This window comes from Oreochromis niloticus, unplaced genomic scaffold (genome assembly GCF_001858045.2).
Source record: "Oreochromis niloticus isolate F11D_XX unplaced genomic scaffold, O_niloticus_UMD_NMBU tig00001767_pilon, whole genome shotgun sequence".
NCBI classification, from domain to species: domain Eukaryota; kingdom Metazoa; phylum Chordata; class Actinopteri; order Cichliformes; family Cichlidae; genus Oreochromis; species Oreochromis niloticus.
In genome coordinates, this window is record NW_020327468.1 from 46691 (window position 1) to 61730 (window position 15040).

General features: G+C 43.2%; 1 long non-coding RNA gene across 1 annotated transcript; it reads left to right on the top strand.

The window, feature by feature from the left end:
* The first annotated feature begins 2188 nt into the window (after window positions 1–2188).
* On the top strand, window positions 2189–14088 carry LOC112844868 (uncharacterized). Its single transcript, XR_003217622.1, has 3 exons — window positions 2189–2402; window positions 12992–13165; window positions 13987–14088. It is a non-coding gene; the product is annotated as an uncharacterized LOC112844868 (long non-coding RNA).
* Window positions 14089–15040: the final 952 nt, after the last annotated feature.

The following is a 15040-nucleotide window of genomic DNA, read 5'->3' on the forward strand; positions in this document are numbered from 1 at the left end:
TTGAGTTCAAATCTAATGCTTCAGCTGTAACCTGATGACATTTCATCATGAAATATAATCAGACTACAATCAGAGCGTCTGCAGCTGCTTTTAAAATGTTTGAGTTCAGTTTTGGTCTTAAAGTCATTTCAGCCTCATCTTCACTCAGATATTTAAATCCTCTCCAAAATTCACCTGTGACACAGATGTTTCCATCAGTGTGATTGATTCTAATCCAACAGTGGTTGATCACTGATCAGTGTCTTATTCATCCTGGTGTTGTTTCCGCTGGTGCAGCGTCCGCTCTTCGACAAAGGTTTCTCCATTTGGTTCTGTCCAAGGCGTCCTCAGGTGATGCGTTGACGGTCTTAATGTCTTCCTTGATTTTGTCCATACACCGTTTCTTCGGTTTGCCTCGAGGCCAGCATCCTTCTGGTTCGGTCCTCATAGCTGTTTTTGCTACAGAGTTCTCATCGCTTCGAATCATGTGTCCATACCACCTCAGGCTGGACTCGAGCATCTTTTCCTTAATTGGGGCTACACCTAGTCACTTCCGTATGTAATTGATCACTGATCATATGATTGTTTGGTTTTTCTCTGTATCTATTATTGTGCGATCTACTGTACAATATAAAGCGCCTTGAGGCGACTTTTGTTGTGATTTGGTGCTATATAAATAAAATTGAATTGAATTGAATTGAACTGATCAGTGTGCCACACAGTAAATGTTTGCACTGCAGGAAACTTCCAATCTGACAGCAACACTGTCCACAGAGTCAGTTACAAAGATGGAGATCATAGATTTTATTCTGAGCTGATCTGTGATGTCATTGCCGTCCCCATCCTGGTATATTGATGACTGACTGGCTGTAAAATATTCATTTTAACAAACTAATATTTAACTAGTATTTCTGCTTTTGTAACAAGGTAAACTTCTGCAGATGAACTCTCTCCTCTGAGCTTTGACTTTATGAATGAGGAAATGACTCAGTGTCAGTCAGCTGTAGATTAATGTACAAGCTTAACCATGAAAGGAAGAACAGCTAACAGATGTGTGCTCCTCACATCTGTATGAATCATGATCATGTGTTTGAGTGAATCTGTGACTGAACTGTAATAGTGTTCAAAAGTGAATGTGATGAGGACATGAATGGAAACAAAGTGTGATTAATGATGAAGAATGAGAAGAAGAAGCTGAGACTCAGCTGTCATGCTGCTAATGTTTCTCAGGACCTGCTGTACATGTTGCATTTACAGCAAACAAACTGGAAATCATTGTGGAGCTCAGCCCGAGGATTTCTGATTATTTCTGATGTTTAAATCTGTGTTGATGTAGAAGTGAGTGGATCATATTCTGACTTTAGACTCTAATCATTAGAAAATGCTGCAGTTCTGCAAGTTCAAATGATCACAGAGGAACCCTGGGACATGTTGAACAATAACATGATGGAGTTTATTCATTACCACTTGGTTTGATTATTGTGGGAAATCTCCAAATATGGCTGACTTTAAACATCAGGATTATCCTGCTGATCCAAGTCCAACACTGAGTTTGTAAAAACATGTTTCTCAATCATTTTGTTTGGTTTCTGAGCAAAATGATTCAATAACTTGCTGCTAATACACAACATTTCATCCTATTTCCTCATAACCCTCTTTTGTCTGACCATTTGATCCCATTTGAATTTGCAATAAAGGATCCACAGAGTTTGGTGACAATACTGACAGTAGATGTTTGTGTGCTGGAAGCAAATGAGTGTGTGATGTTCTTCAGTGTTGCACTTTGTAGACGCTCCCTGAGCACTGGTCTCACAGCCAGCTGCACATAGAGACCAGTGTTGTTAGTCCAGGTCAGAAGATGACTTGTTGGAATGAAAATGAGCTTGTAGTTTGTCTGCTTTAATCATGTGACTGGAAAAAGGTGTTGGACTTCAAATATGTCTGTTTCTTTCACACTTCACCTTTAAAAGTGAAGCCATGTGGTTCCTGGAAGGAAAAACACGACTTTTTCAAGTCTTTGTCCTGTTTTTATGATAAATTTACGACTTTAATGTGAAACATTCAGAGTTTTTTCTCTTGTTGTGTTTGTTTGAAGCTGCTTCCTGTTGGCTTCAGCTGTTTGGAGTTTCCATTTTCTAAACTTCTACATTCTGAACCTTCTTCAGCTCTGAACAGATGATGAAACACTGAATGATTTCAAGCTCACACTTTGTCTAATAAACTTACATCTTTCATTCTTTATACAGATTGGTGGACTGTGGTTTGTCAGAGATCAGCTGTGATTATCTGGCAGCAGCCCTGAAGTCTAGCCCCTGCCATCTGAGACAGCTGGAGCTGAGAGAAAACAAAGAGCTGCAGGATTCAGGAGTGAAGCATCTGTGTGGTTTCCTGGAGAGTCCAGGATGTGGACTTGAAACTCTGAGGTCAGTCAACATGTTTTAGTTGTGCTGAGATGAATATGATGTGAAAGTTGTGCTGACACTAAACTGCAGACATCAAGCTGATATTATACTGATCCACACTGAGGATCTTCATGGTAAAGTCTGTTTTCTTCTTCTCTGGTTTAGTCCATTGACTGCAGCAGAACAATGTTCACATTTCAAACAGTGATACTCAACGTATGGCCTGCGGCCCACACGTGGCCTGCCCACCTTTCCTGATTCAGAGAGAGGGGACCCTGATTAACTGTGTAGTGTTCTTCCTCACAGTCCTAAGTATCAGACACAACAATGAATAATCCACAGCTGACTCTCTTTAGCAGGTCAAAGGTCACGGCACACAGCAATCTGTGAAACGATTGTATGTAGCAGTTGCCAAGAACAGCAAAACCTCATTTTCATTCCAACAAGTCATCTTCTGACATTGGAATGAAAATGAGCTTGTAGTTTGTCTGCTTACACAATCTGACTGGGAAAAAAGTGTTGTTGGACTTCAAATATGTGCATTTCTTTCATACTTCGCCTTTCAAAGTGAAGCCTTGTGGTTCCTGGAAGGAAAAACACGACTTTTTCAAGTCTTTGTCCTGTTTTTATGATAAATTTACGACTTTAATGTGAAACATTCAGAGTTTTTTCTCTTGTTGTGTTTGTTTGAAGCTGCTTCCTGTTGGCTTCAGCTGTTTGGAGTTTCCATTTTCTAAACTTCTACATTCTGAACCTTCTTCAGCTCTGAACAGATGATGAAACACTGAATGATTTCAAGCTCACACTTTGTCTAATAAACTTACATCTTTCATTCTTCATACAGATTGAGCGACTGTGGTTTGTCAAAGATCAGCTGTGATTATCTGGCAAGAGCACTGAAGTCCAACCCCTCCCATCTGAGAGAGCTGGAGCTGAGAGAAAACAAAGAGCTGCAGGATTCAGGAGTGAAGCATCTGTGTGGTTTCCTGGAGAGTCCAGGATGTGGACTTGAAACTCTGAGGTCAGTCACATGTTTTAGTTGTGCTGAAATGAATATGATGTGAAAGTTGTGCTGACACTAAACTGCAGACATCAGGCTGATATTATACTGATCCACACTGAGGATCTTCATGGTCAAGTTTGTTTTCTTCTTCTCTGGTTTAGTCCATTGACTGCAGCAGAACAATGTTCACATTTCAAACAGTGATACTCAACGTATGGCCCGCGGCCCACACGCGGCCTGCCCACCTTTCCTGATTCTGTTCTTCCTCACAGTTCTAAGTATCAGACACAACAATGCATAATCCACAGCTGACTCTCTTTAGCAGGTCAAAGGTCACGGCACACAGCAATCTGTGAAACAGGAACAGTTTGGAGTAGGAATTATTGCACATTTAGAAACTGACACTGCTGCACGGCATGCTGGGTAATGCTAGCTGGTCACGTATGGGCATGTTAAAGGCTGTGAGGCTCCGTGGCTGAAGAGCACTGAAGAAGAGAAAAGAGAGGTGGAGGATGAAGAAAAGGGGCGGAGATGAAGCAGAAGTTTAGCTCCATAGAGGAGCTGTGTCTGTGTGGGTGGGGCTCAGGCAGCTCCACCCACACAGTGACAGTGAAGCAGGTGAAGAGTAATAAATAAAGACTTGAACAGCAGACAGGACTTCATAAGCTGATGTACAAACATGTAGAATGATGGTGGCAGCTACAGAAACAGGTCCATACAGACTGAAGCGTGTCTCCTTTGCATCTTCCATATTTGATACTGAGAGTTTCCAGAAGAGCAAACATCAAACACGCCTCCAAACATATGACAAGTCAGACTGACATCATTTCTACAGAGATCAGTGTGAGCTCTCAGCAGGTCACTTCAATAAGAAGGACAAACAGTGCAGCAGGAATGACTAAACCCACTAACACTGATATCCCCGTGTTCCTGTTGTTCTACAGCATCATCATTAATGCTGCTCCACCACCATCACTGCAGCTGACCAATCAGCTTCTGTCACGTCATGTGACGCTCTCTGACTCAGACTGGAGACATGCTAAATGGCTGAGCTGAAGCTAACCTGAGAAACAGTCAAAGTACTGATGATTCCTACAAAGTGTGTGTGTTCAGTATGAGAATGGTTTGGTAGTACTGTGTGTGCACAGATGGACTCCACAGTAGATCTCCTTTATGAAGGAACTGTTTGTCCAACAGTGGGAAACATTTCAGAGAACATCTGTGAAGCAGAAGTTAAACATAATAATAGAAGAAAAACAAAATATTGATCCAAATCCTGCTCTGAGCCATCGTTTAAACATCACTATCAGACAGTAAAGGCTTCCAAAGACTGCTCACCTCTCACACTTAGTTAAAGATGCTGGTGCAAGATGCAAGATGGCGGCGCGCACGGGTGCAGCGGCTCTTAGCTCTCCAGTTTGGTGCTCGTTTTTACTTTTACTGTGTATATTTCTGAATGTTTGCAACGCCGCCATCTCTTACAGTCGCCAGAACCTAATTGACCTAGGTTTCAAATATAGTTTGTCTGTTTCTGGCGACTATCAGCGAACACACAACATCCTGGAGGAGATAGCGAGACCGCCGGGGTCACTGTGGATGGTCTGCCCGCCCAGCAAGCGTAGAAGGCGACGGAGGGAGAGAAAGCAGAAGAGGGGATGCCGGTCGGGCTCAGATGCTAGGCTACGCAAACAACCACACCGGCCAGCACTTCCGAGCCTTTTCCTGTCGAACGCCAGATCCATCACCCACAAATTAGACGAATTGGAGCTACAGATAGTGTTAAGGTTCAGATATTGAGGAGGAATCCAAAATAACCACCACTGATCCGGCCGTGTGCAATTGGACGGCATTTTAATGAATTACACATGTGTGAGTCCAACCGCCCAATCAGTGTTGAACTACTTTACAATAGTCAGACAAAGGCTTTATAGGGTTGGCAGTCTCAATACAGCATACGTCACTCCAAAACCACAAATGTTCTGTCAACCCTTGACACAGTCCAGAGAACATCGTCTTCGGCTCGGTGCTTCCCCTCAGCTTGCCTTCGCTGTCGCTTATCTCTGGGACATCTGGTGTACTTCCTGGAACAGACTAACACGTACGCACCCCCACTTTGCAGTTATAGCAAAACACATCTTAACTTCTTACCTACTAAATGAGTCTACTTATATGTATGTGTCAGCTTCTGCTGCCCTTTGTTTCACCCTTCACTTCATCGGCTAAACCTCGTAACCTTTCCACCAGACAGAAGGCCAGCATGTACTGAAACTATGTGTGTTTATGTGTGTAATAATCTTGACTGATATATAAAATATATAAAACAAATGTTTCAATCTAATACAACTACTTGAAGCATAATCAAAGCTTAGTCAAAGATAAATGCACAATAAAATAACCTGCTCAAAATTCTTGCACTCAGACTCTGCTTTCGGTTTCACTTCTGCAGAAGCATGCCTTGCAGAAGTGTTTCCTGTCTCATTTTGGCACAGAGTTACTCTACGTGGGGGCCTTTTCTTTCACCATGCAGTCTGCATATAAACATTTAAGATTATAAATTCAACTCAACAGTTTAAAGTGGTTCTTGCTGGACCTGTAATAAAGACTAATATAATACCAATATATTTGAACATCTGAATGCATCTGGATGCAACATCACTATTAATAATGAAATGGTAATGATGATTATAGAAATAGCAGCAAATAATAGCAGTAAAATATTTCCCCTCTTGACAATAGTAACCACGAGCTTTGCACGTAACTGCAGCATCATTCTTATTACGGAGTCGTGGCTTCACCCGCTGATTCCCGACGCTGCAGTCGAGTTAGCAGGCCGCACGCTACACCAGCACGACAGAAACAGCAACTCAGGTAAAAGCAGAGGAGGGGGGCTATGTGTTTACGTGCATAACGAGTGGTGTTGTAACAGCAGGATCATTCACACACACTGTTCTCCTGATTTGGAGGTTCTGGCAGTCTCGTGCAGACCTTTTTACATCCCGAGGGAGTTTACAGTAGTTATTGTGATAGCTGTTTATATAAGTAAGTAAGTAAGTAAAGTAAAATTTTATTTATATAGCACATTTCTAGACAGAAATCACAAAGTGCTTTACAAGATATAACAGATTAAAAAGAAAAAATACAAACAAAGTTAGCAAAAAGCAATTTTAAAAAGATGTGTTTTCAGCTGTTTTTTAAAAGTAATCAATGAATCAGCGGATCGTAAGTCCTGAGGAAGGGAATTCCAGAGTCTGGCGGCCACAGTAGCAAAAGCTCTATCACCCCTAGTTTTCAGTCTCGTATACGGAGTGACAAGTAGGCCCTGACTACTCGACCTCAGAGACCTACTAGGGGCATAGGGCTGTAAAAGCTCAATAATATAAGGTGGTGCTTGTTGTTGAAGAGCCTTAAAAGTTAAAACCAAAATCTTAAAATGGACTCTAAATTCGACGGGAAGCCAATGTAACTGCATAAGCAACGGTGTTATATGTGAATATTTTGAAGCTTTCGTCAACAGTCTTGCTACAGCATTCTGAACGATCTGCAGGCGCTCCAAAGAACCTTTGTTTAGACAAGTAAACAGGGAATTGCAATAGTCCAGTCGTGAATAGATAAAAGCATGAATAACAATCTCCAGTTCGGTATAGGATATTATAGAGCTCAATTTAGAAATATTTCTTAAATGATAAAAGCAAGACCAAACAAGAGATTTAACATGACTATCTAACGTAAGAGCAGGATCAAGGATAATCCCTAAGTTCCTGACAGATGGTTTTACAAACGTTGAAAGAGGACCAAGAGCATTTATTATACTGGGTATATGTCTATCTGGGGCACATAAGAGGACTTCGGTTTTATTTTCATTTAGTTGGAGGAAGTTTTCAGCCAACCAGCCTTTAATGGCTTCCAAGCACACATTTAAGAGCTGCAGCTTAGAAGCCTCTTCAGGTTTAAAAGATATATAGAGTTGGATATCGTCTGCATAACAATGGTAACAGATATCCTCAAAAGGGCTCAAAATGTGCTGGAGAGGAAGTAAATAAACTAGAAACAGTAATGGCCCTAGCACAGAGCCTTGTGGCACACCAAAAGACAGGGACGCAGAAGATGATCTATACTTAGAAACTGCCACAGTAGAATATCGTTCAGAGAGATACGAGGAGAACCATTTCAATGCAGTCCCAGAGACACCGACCCAGTATTTCAGCCTGTTAAGCAAACTATAGTGGTCAACAGTATCAAAGGCCGACGTAAGATCCAACATTAAGAGAACAGAACATTTACCTGCATCGCTTTGTAACAAAATGTCATTAGAAACTCTAAGAAGGGCTGTTTCAGTGGAATGAACTTTACGAAAGCCAGATTGAAATTTGTCAAAAATACTATATTTATCTAAAACTGCTGTAAGCTGCTTAGCCACAATCTTCTCTAGAATCTTAGCAATTAACGGAATTTTTGAGATCGGTCTATAATTGCTAGTGAGAGATGGGTCCAGCATAGGCTTTTTTAACAAGGGATGTATAACAGCAGTTTTAAAATAGGCAGGGACTATGCCCGAGGCCAAGGAGGTATTAATTATAGTAAGAATACAGGGACCAGTAGAGTAAAAGACATTTTTGAATAATGATGCGGGTAAAAAATCAAGAGAGCAAGAGGATAATTTTGTTGCACTAACTATTTTTCCCAGCTCTGGTAGTGAGACAGGTGAAAAACCTTCTAAAACAACAGGCCGAGCTGGCGTGGGAACTGACAGCGCAGACGCTGAAAAAGACAGGTTTTTCCTTATGTTGCTAATTTTTTCTAAAAAGAAAGCAAGAAAAGTTTCACAATCTTCGACGGAAGAAATAATAGCGGCAGGTGGAGCAGGAGTAATAATATTAGTAATAGTATCAAATAAAACTTTAGGATTACCTCTGCTCTTTGCAACCAACTGAGAAAAGTAAGCAGCCTTCGCAACTCTAATAGCATTGTTAAAAGAGGCTAAAAGATCCTTTAAATAAAGGAGATGAACATTTAAGTGGGTTTTCCTCCATAACCGCTCAGCTTTACGACAATTACGTTTTATAAGACGAATGTTGTCATTTAACCAGGGTACAGACTTAGAAGCAGGCACAGGTCTCATTTTAATCGGACAGATTTCATTTAAGATCGAAAGACAATGATAATTGAATAGATCTATAGAAAAATCAACATTGTTTTGTGGGGATAATGTTAAATTAAAAGCATCAGAGAACTTCTGTGCTGTGGAGGAATTTAAAGTGTGGGAAATAACTGTCCGATGAACAGGAGACATAGGCTCATAAAAAGACATATTAAAAAAGACACAATAATGGTCAGAAATAAAAATGTCCTTAGAACAAATATAATCAATATTCAGACCCAAAGAAAAAACAAGAAAAACAACATACCGCCGGATGCTAACGTTGCCACGGCTCTCAGCCTCTTGCTTAACACCATTAACAAACAACAGCTTGCCCACCCCGATGGGGTTTTTATTGTCGCCGGCGACTTTAACAAAGCGTGCTTAAAGACTGTACTTCCTAAATTTATCCAGTTTGTGGACTTTGCTACGAGAGGAGAACACACCTTGGATCATGTCTTGCTTTCAACATCATGATCATCATGCTTTCAGAGCGACACCCACCTACACCCCCCTGCTGAGAAAAACAAAGCCCCAGACAAAGACAATAAAAACCTGGCCTGAAGGAGCCCTCTCTCAACTGCAGGACTGCTTCTCATCTACTGTATGGGTTTATTCTCCAGCCACTGTCACCGTCAACAAAAGGGTCAGGGTGTTTCCAAATCAAAAACCCTGGATGAATAGCGAAGTGCAATCCCTCCTAAAAAGCCGCAACACTGCCTTCAAGTCAGGGGACAGGGCTGCGTACAGGGCGGCCAGGGCAGACCTGTGTAGAGGCATCAGGAAAGCTAAGGCTGCCTATAGGAGGAGGATTGAAGATCACTTTGCTGACAACGACCCCAGAAAAATGTGGCAGGGGATCAATCACATTACCAACTACAGAAGCAATAACCAGGCGACATCTAGGATTGATGCCTCGCTGGCTGAGGATCTAAATCGTTTCTTCGCCCGCTTTGAGACGACCAGGCCCTCAGCTGTCACACCACTTCCACCTGCCCCCAGCGCCGGCACACTAACACTTAGGGAGCATCAAGTGAGGTGTGTTCTAAGGTCAGTGAATCCCAGGAAGGCGGCAGGTCCTGATGGAATACGTGGAAAGGTTCTCAGAGCATGTGCTGACGAACTGACCGGAGTCTTCACTTAAAATCTTCAACCTTTCCTTGTCATTAAACACCGTCCCGCCCTGCCTCAAAACCTCCACCATCATCCCCATCGCCAAAAAGACAGCTGTAGTCAGCCCAAATGATTACAGGCCTGTTGCACTTACGCCTGTAGTGATGAAGTGCTTTGAGAGACTGGTCTGTCAGCACATCAGGGCCAGTCTGCCTCCCACTTTGGACCCCCACCAATTTGCCTACAGGACAAATCGATCCACCGAGGACGCTATCACCATAGCGCTCCACACTGCGCTGAGTCACCTGGAGCACCGAGGAAGCTATGTGAGAATGCTCTTCCTGGACTTCAGCTCAGCATTTAATCATATCATCCCGGAGATCCTGGTCCAGAAACTGTCTCACCTGGGACTCTCCACCCCCATCTGCCTCTGGATCAAGGACTTCCTGACAAATAGACCACAGTCTGTCAGACTCGGCCCCCACCTGTCCAGCACCATCACACTCAGCACCGGGTCTCCACAAGGATGTGTTCTGAGTCCCCTCCTGTTTACACTCTACACATCCGACTGCTCCCCTACCCATCTCTCAAACACCATCATAAAGTTTGCGGATGACACCACTGTGGTTGGACTCATCTCAAGGGGGGATGAGTCAGACTACAGAGATGAGGTCAACAGACTGACTGAGTGGTGTTCAGTTAACAACCTCCAACTGAACACCACAAAAACTAAAGAACTCATCTTGGACTTCAGGAAGGGCAGAGCAGACCCGGCCCCACTGTACATTCACGGGAGCTGTGTGGAGAGGGTACACTCCATGAGGTTTCTGGGCGTGCAGATCTCTGATGATCTCTCCTGGACTGCAAATACCACTGCGGTGGTAAAAAAAGGCCCAGCAGTGTCTCCACTTTCTGAGAGTGCTCAGGAGGAGCAACCTGGAGGAGAGGCTGCTGGTGACATTCTACAGAGCCACCATAGAGAGCATCCTAACGTACGGCATAACAACATGGTATGCAGGGTGCTCAGCTGCAGACAGGAAAGCACTGCAGAGGGTCATCAACACAGCCCAGAAGATCACTGGCTGCTCTCTGCCCAGCCTGGAGGTCATTGCAAACTCTCGGTACCTCAGCGGAGCTGGCAATATCATCAAGGACCATTCTCACCCCAGCAATCATCTGTTTGAACTATTACCATCAGGCCGACGGTACAGGTCACATAAAACCAGGACAAACAGATTCAGGGATAGCTTCTTTCCCAGAGCTATCACCGTAGTAAATAAGCACAAAAACAATTGAAACTGCTTAGCTACACCATACTGTCACCGTCATTTATTATGCTGCTATCCTGTATATATTGTACTTACTATTGTTTGTTTTATTGTACCTTTTATATTTTACATTTATATTTATTATTGTATTTTTGCACCAAGGGAGTGGCACTCCAATTTCGTTGTACCCTGTACAATGACAATAAAGGCTATTCTATTCTATTCTATTCTATTCTATTCTATTCTATTCTGGTGCTGTCCACAGATCAGCTGACCTGCTGGGTCTCCATGATCAGCTTTGTTTCTTGGAGATAAAGGCTGAGCCCTTCAGAGCTTCAGTTCTCATGAGCAGCAGGATGTCTGAGGTCTGCAGAAACACAAAAACACAGCAGCTAAAAATAGTTGTTCAAAGAAAACGCGGTGGGAGCTGCTGGTTCCTGAGCTTTGATACTGGATTAGCTTCAGTAGTTATTCCCATCACTGCTGTAGGAGCTACATTTAGTCAAAGCTGATTGTCTTCTTTGAACAATCACAATGACTACTGTTGTAAAAAACAAGCACACAAAGAACCAATGAGAGTGAAGAACAGGATAAAGAGCTCCTGTGAGGGTGGCAAAGAAATGAGCAGCAGACGGCCATCTACATGTTGTAGCGGTTTACAGTCACCAGGGGGCGCCGTCATGGCCACGCAGTCAGTGGGCTGCTCTGCTTATGCTGTTGTTGGTGAAGCTGAAGTGAAAGCGAGTGTTAAAACAATGAAAAGTGTCCACTGCAGCCTCCATCTGAGCTTCTCATGTTCTTCTTCTTTGATCCTCCATGTTTGTGCTGAACGCTGCTGTCGCTCTCTTCCTGTTACCGCCCACTTTCTAACCAATCAGCATTGGAGCGTGCACAGCATCGTCCACACTGAGCTTTGTTGTGAGCATGTGGACTCGTCTGCAGAACATTTCCAGTACAATAACCAGCTGTGCATGTGCCCCAAGCAGCAACTTCAAGCTCACCTCAAAGAAGTTTAACAGGAAGGACGACTCGTCCATCACGCGAACCAGCTGTGACCGTGTCCACAGCAGAGTGTCACCGAGGCTTCATGCTAACATGCACACATGAAGCTAATACCACCACGAGCAGCTGCTCAGTGGATTTGGAGGAGAAATGTCTCCAGCTTCTCACAGGCAGTATGCAGAATGTGGATCTCCACAAAGACTGTGGAGAGCTCGTCCCACACTCAAAATCAACACTTGTCTGCACAAAACTTCTCACACGTTCCCGTCACAAGTGTCTTCTAAGTGAAGCTACCAGGTTCAGGTCGTGCTCTGTTTATCTGGGGCTGCAGTAGATGAGTGATCCATCCTCACAAAGCAACACAGACACCAGATATTCAAACACAGCATCATACAACACAACCAGGAGATCCAAATCTCTGCATGTCTGTGGCTGATGCTGCTGGAACGAAGCTGTTTGAAACCTTGTTGTTCTGCACTTTGGAACCAGAAGAGGAAACTGAAGCTCTGTGCAGAGGGTTCAATGGAAGCAGCTGAGCGCTGTAGGTGTCTGCTGTACAGGGATGCTGGTTCAGCTGTGGCTCAGTTTCACAGTGTGACTCAATAAAAGCAGCATGAAATAAAAGCATGATGCTTTCATCAGTGTGGAAAAAATTAAGTTTCCTGTAACATGAGAGACGCTGGAGCTCTTTCATTCACAGCTTTGCAGTTTCAGCTTCAAACTTCAGCTTTTTGTGAAGCTTTAGTGTAGAGCCTTCACCACAGTCCCACTGCAGCCTCCTGAACTGGGAGTTGTTTTTCTTTTGTTTTGGACTCCGATGTTTCTTGTTCAATTTCTTTGATTTCACATAGTAAAACTTGAAAAATTTTCATGTTTTTATGATAAATGTACGACTTTAATGTGAAAATTTCCGAGTTTTTTCTCTTGTGTTTGTTTGAAGCTGCTTCCTGTTGGCTTCAGCTGTTTGGAGTTTCCATTTTCTAAACTTCTACATTCTGAACCTTCTTCAGCTCTGAACAGATGATGAAACACTGAATGAGTTCAAGCACTTTGTCTAATAAACTTACATCTTTCATTCTTTATACAGATTGTGGGACTGTGGTTTGTCAGAGATCAGCTGTGATTATCTGGCAGCAGCACTGAAGTCCAACCCCTCCCATCTGAGAGAGCTGGAGCTGAGCTGGAACAAGCTGCAGGATCCAGGAGTGAAGCATCTGTGTGGTTTCCTGGAGAGTCCAGGATGTGGACTTGAAACTCTGAGGTCAGTCACATGTTTTAGTTGTGCTGAGATGAATATGATGTGAAAGTTGTGCTGACACTAAACTGCAGACATCAGGCTGATATTATACTGATCCACACTGAGGATCTTCATGGTAAAGTCTGTTTTCTTCTTCTCTGGTTTAGTCCATTGACTGCAGCAGAACAATGTTCACATTTCAAACAGTGAGACTCAACGTATGGCCCGCGGCCCACACGCGGCCTGCCCACCTTTCCTGATTCAGAGAGAGGGGACCCTGATTTACTGCGTAGCGTTCTTCCTCACAGTCCTAAGTATCAGACACAACAATGAATAATCCACAGCTGACTCTCTTTAGCAGGTCAAAGGTCACGGCACACAGCAATCTGTGAAACGATTGTATGTAGCAGTTGCCAAGAACAGCAAAACCTCATTTTCATTCCAACAAGTCATCTTCTGACATTGGAATGAAAATGAGCTTGTAGTTTGTCTGCTTACACAATCTGACTGGGAAAAAGTGTTGTTGGACTTCAAATATGTGCATTTCTTTCATACTTCGCCTTTCAAAGTGAAGCCTTGTGGTTCCTGGATGGAAAAACACGACTTTTTCAAGTCTTTTTCATGTTTTTATGACAAATGTACGACTTTAATGTGAAACATTCAGAGTTTTTTCTCTTGTTGTGTTTGTTTGAAGCTGCTTCCTGTTGGCTTCAGCTGTTTGGAGTTTCCATTTTCTAAACTTCTACATTCTGAACCTTCTTCAGCTCTGAACAGATGATGAAACACTGAATGATTTCAAGCTCACACTTTGTCTAATAAACTTACATCTTTCATTCTTCATACAGATTGTGGGGCTGTGGTTTGTCAGAGATCAGCTGTGATTATCTGGCAGCAGCACTGAAGTCCAACCCCTCCCATCTGAGAGTGCTGGAGCTGAGCTGGAACAAGCTGCAGGATCCAGGAGTGAAGCGTCTGTGTGGTTTCCTGGAGAGTCCAGGATGTAAACTTGAAACTCTGAGGTCAGGTTCATTCCACCTTAAAGTCTGTGTGACACTGAAATCCAAACCAAAATGTGCGTTTGCTTTACAGACAGCAGTCCAACACAAACATACACACATCATCCAAAACACAGTCCAACATCCAAATCTCCTCCACTGCCAGCATGAATGATGGGAAAGAGAAGGAGGAACACTCTGACATTCAGGGTTAGAATGAGTTTCATGAAGCAGACTGTGAAGATCAAAGCTGCATTAGAAGCTTACATGAATGAATGAGTGGACAGAAGTGGACAGAGATCATCTGAAGCACTTCAAAGGCTTTAAATCAGCACATTTCTCTTTATTCTTTATCAACTCTGTTAGTTTCTCTCAGTTTTCTGTGGAATGAAGCTAACAGCAGGCTAATAAGATGCTGACCAATAGGTTTCTATTAAAGGTTGTAATTTGTATCTGAAAAAGTGCTTTGGCTCAGCAGGGATCAGCTTACAGGTAGAATACAGCTGCTGGATGGGATTAGCATGTCATAGCTATCTACCAAACTGCTAACTGGGGAATTTCAGGCCATCTATGGATCATTTTTGCTAACTGTTTATTCAGCTTAGGCTCACAGGGCTGCAGCCTGTGCCCTAGCTGTCATAGGGCAAGAGGCGTGGTCCACCTGCACAGGTGAGCAGTCCATCACAGGGCCAACAGAGAGAGACAGAGAAGCACTCTCTCACATCCACACCTACAGCCAATTTAGAAGCACCAATGAACCTAAGCAGCATTTCATTGGACTGTGGGAGAACATCCAACCTCCACAGAAAGGTGGGAACAACAACCTGCAGGATTCAGGAGTGAAGCAGCTGTCTGATCTTCAGCAGAGTCCAGACTACAGACTGGAGACTCTGGTGTAAGTAGA